The sequence below is a fragment of the Aplysia californica genome, unplaced genomic scaffold, assembly GCF_000002075.1.
Source record: "Aplysia californica isolate F4 #8 unplaced genomic scaffold, AplCal3.0 scaffold00571, whole genome shotgun sequence".
Lineage (NCBI taxonomy): Eukaryota > Metazoa > Mollusca > Gastropoda > Aplysiida > Aplysiidae > Aplysia > Aplysia californica.
This window is the reverse complement of record NW_004797841.1, coordinates 20,404-23,783: the sequence shown is the minus strand read 5'-3', so window position 1 is coordinate 23,783 and position 3,380 is coordinate 20,404.

The window sequence follows — 3,380 nt, the reverse complement described above, 5'->3', positions numbered from 1 at the left end:
GGGGGGGAAAGGTATTTTTATATATTATGGTGTCAGTGGGAAAATTATTGGGAAAATGGCCGCCAATTTTGATAACTTCGATCCAAAGCTTGACAGGATAAACTGCAAATTTACATCAAAATTATCTACTTTAAAGACAGTAAAATCCATGCGGTAATGTGTTTTTTTAATACTGTAAAGGGTGTGTAGAAAAAAAATCGATACAAATTATGGTCATCGGACTGGTTTAACTGGTGCAATGTAATAGTTTCTTCGATTTTATCGAGCGCATATATATCATTTCAGCACGCTGCAACACCCGGACTGCTTAAGCAACTTTACTATGAATGGTTATACTTATCTGGTACAACAACGCTGTCATGACCTTCGAGTAATAATAATAATAGTTACTCCAAGGTCATGACAGGCAATGCCAGCCGATGGCCGACGGGGGATATTAACTAAAAATGCTGGAATCAAAAGAATGGTGACAATACATTAATAAATAAATCAAAGTTACAAAGTGATTGATAACCTTCTCCGCTTTTGTTTTCCTCCATTGAAGTAAAGAAACGATAAAGGGACGTGGTATTTCAATTGCGCTTCTTAATACAATATGTGGACGGCTTAATGCACTTCTTCTCGTTGTCGCACGTGTCAATGTTTCTAGAACTGTCGGTTTTATTTGTTTGTTTGATTTTTTTGGATTTTTTTGGCAAATTAAATTCAGTTCTGGCACGACTCGCCATGATAATATGTCCAGTGCACACTGTCAATCGAATTCAGTCGAATCGAATCGAATCGAATCGGTGCTAGCCAGATTTTCCTCTATGGAAAGGTAAACAAAAACTACAATTTCGGCAGATTGCAACCCATTCGGCTTACGACGTGACCTAGAAACGTTAATATGTTTGATTTTACAGGGAATTTGATCAATAATTGTGTCTACTAAATTGCAGCTTTCTCCCCTCAATGAAAGAAAATCTGGCTAAGCACAAAAGTATCAAGCTACCGTCAGTGAACGACTCTGAACGTGTTCGCGCCAAATTAAGGCAACACGTTAAAAAGAATATAATTAAAATGAATTGTAATGTCCTTCTCATATTGCCCAGGAATCTGTAGATTCAATTTCTTTTGGTACTCCTAAAATTTTGTATAGATAGTAAACAGGTTTTGTTTTGGGTTTTTTGTGTGGGGGGGTTGGGGGGGGGGGGGGTAAAATGTAGGAGTTTTCATGCCCTATCGACACAAATTAGGTCGTTTAGGAGGCCGGCTCCCAAACCCTTAGTGTCAGGGTCAACCCTGGTTGAGAAGGTTATATCATCCCAAAAGAAAGACAAAGGTAGCCTAATCAATATTTTTTTTTTCCTGTTTGGGAATCGAACTAGTTTAGAGTCTCATACGTGCAGCAGCGAAGCACCTAACGGTTACACCACGGATGCCTGTTTGTGTAGTGTGATCTTCTTACTACTACAGCATCGCCAGAGTTATAATCATAATGATATTATATCATAATAGAACAATACAGTACTTTGGTCACTTCAAACGATACCAGACCATTGTGAAAGAGATGTTGAAGGAAGGATGTGGTGCAGGAGAGCCACGAGAGGAAGAAAAAGACAAAGAGTAACATGGACGGACAACATATTAAATTAAGACAAAGACAGACTGGCCTGGATATAGCAAAAAGTGCAACGGCAGCTCTTAACCGTGAAGGGTGGAGGGTCAGATTCGAGACGGCACATCCAGGTATTCCAGGTATGATTGTAATCATGGCCGAGAAAAATACTTTTATATATGATGATAATGATGATTTATATTTCTAGACAAAAGAAGTGCTTGACTTTGACCTAATTTGGAGAATGCATACTTTGTTTGTTTTAGTAGAGGTTTTACGGCGCTCCCAACTGCATACGGTTATTTGAGGGCCAGATGCACACTTTGAGTCGGACAACGTGAATATGAAACAGGCATTTGATGAAACTTTTGGCAATGTGCACTTTCCATAACCTGAAGGCCACAGGAAAGATAACGTCGTATTACGGAACTTTTCCGAGTCAAGCCGAGGGCTATGGGAATAATGAGCGCTAACAACTACAGGTCAGGCCGGATTTAAAAAAAACAACACACACAAAAAAACACCAACATAAAACAAAACAAACCCCAAAACACCCACATAGATCATGCTGTGGGCAAAGAATGTTATTTTCAAGTGTAACGACAAAGCGGAAGCAGGCGCTCGTATTAAATTTGTGAGCACATAATGGAAAAGCGTGTTCCCTTGTCTCACTTTTGATGAACAAAAAAGCCTACCCAATAGTCTCGAATTTTCGGACATTGGACAGAAGTCGAGGCATCTAGAATTGAAGGAGGTTGGGGGGTTGGTGGGTGAGGGGAGGGGGGGCGCCTGGTGTCAGAAGTAAAATTAGCACACAAAAAAATGACCGTTAAAGTTTGGCAACTTTCACAGGTGTAGTGACCTTGAAAACTGCAAATTTATCGTGTTTTTAGTTGTATGAATTTTGATCTAGGCGTATGGGGGAAAATGCCCACTCTTATGCGGGGTGCCCACTACGGCTAGATAGGGCCGATCGCCCGACTCGATCGCCTGAAACTGAAAACAAACACGTTTGTTTTTGAGGCGACCGAGTCGGGCCGTACCTGCCGATCCCATCCGTAGAGGGCACCCCGTATAAACATGTTGACCTAATTTTGCCCGAACACGCTCAGAATCGCTTACCAACGGTAGTTTGCTGATACAGTTGAGCTTATAATATTATTTATAGACAGACTTTCTTTCATTGAGGGAAAAAAGCTACCATTTATTAGGCGCAATAGTTATTGATCAATTCCCTATAAAATTCAAACACGTTTACGTTTCAAGGTCAAGTCATTAGTCGAATTGGTTGCAGTGTGCCGAAATGGTAGTTTTTGTTAACCTTGAAGGATAATATAGCTAACGCCGATTCGATTCGACTGAATTTGATTCGACTGAATTCGATTGACAGTGTGCACTAGACCTAATATCAGGACGAGTAGTGTTACAAATGAATTTGAAAAAAAAAAAAAAAGATTTGACAACTGAGAGGGTTTCGAAATAATTTGTTGATAGAGGAAGATTGATGTAAATTTAACTTAACTTGCTTTTACTTGGTTTTTGTGAATAAATATGCCATGAGATGTTTAAGTCGTGGTTTTTTTGGGGGGTTGGGGGAGACTCCACCTCGACATGATCTCGTCTAACAGTCTACCTGTCTGTCGGTCTGTCTGTCTGCCTGTCTGTCTGGATCAATAAATTATGCCTCTTGAACTTTTAAGATGTCTTTTTTAAAAGTGTGTTTATTTGTTTAGAAGGTACATTTGCAAAGTGTGCGTGTGTGTGTGTTTTTTTTTTTTTTTTT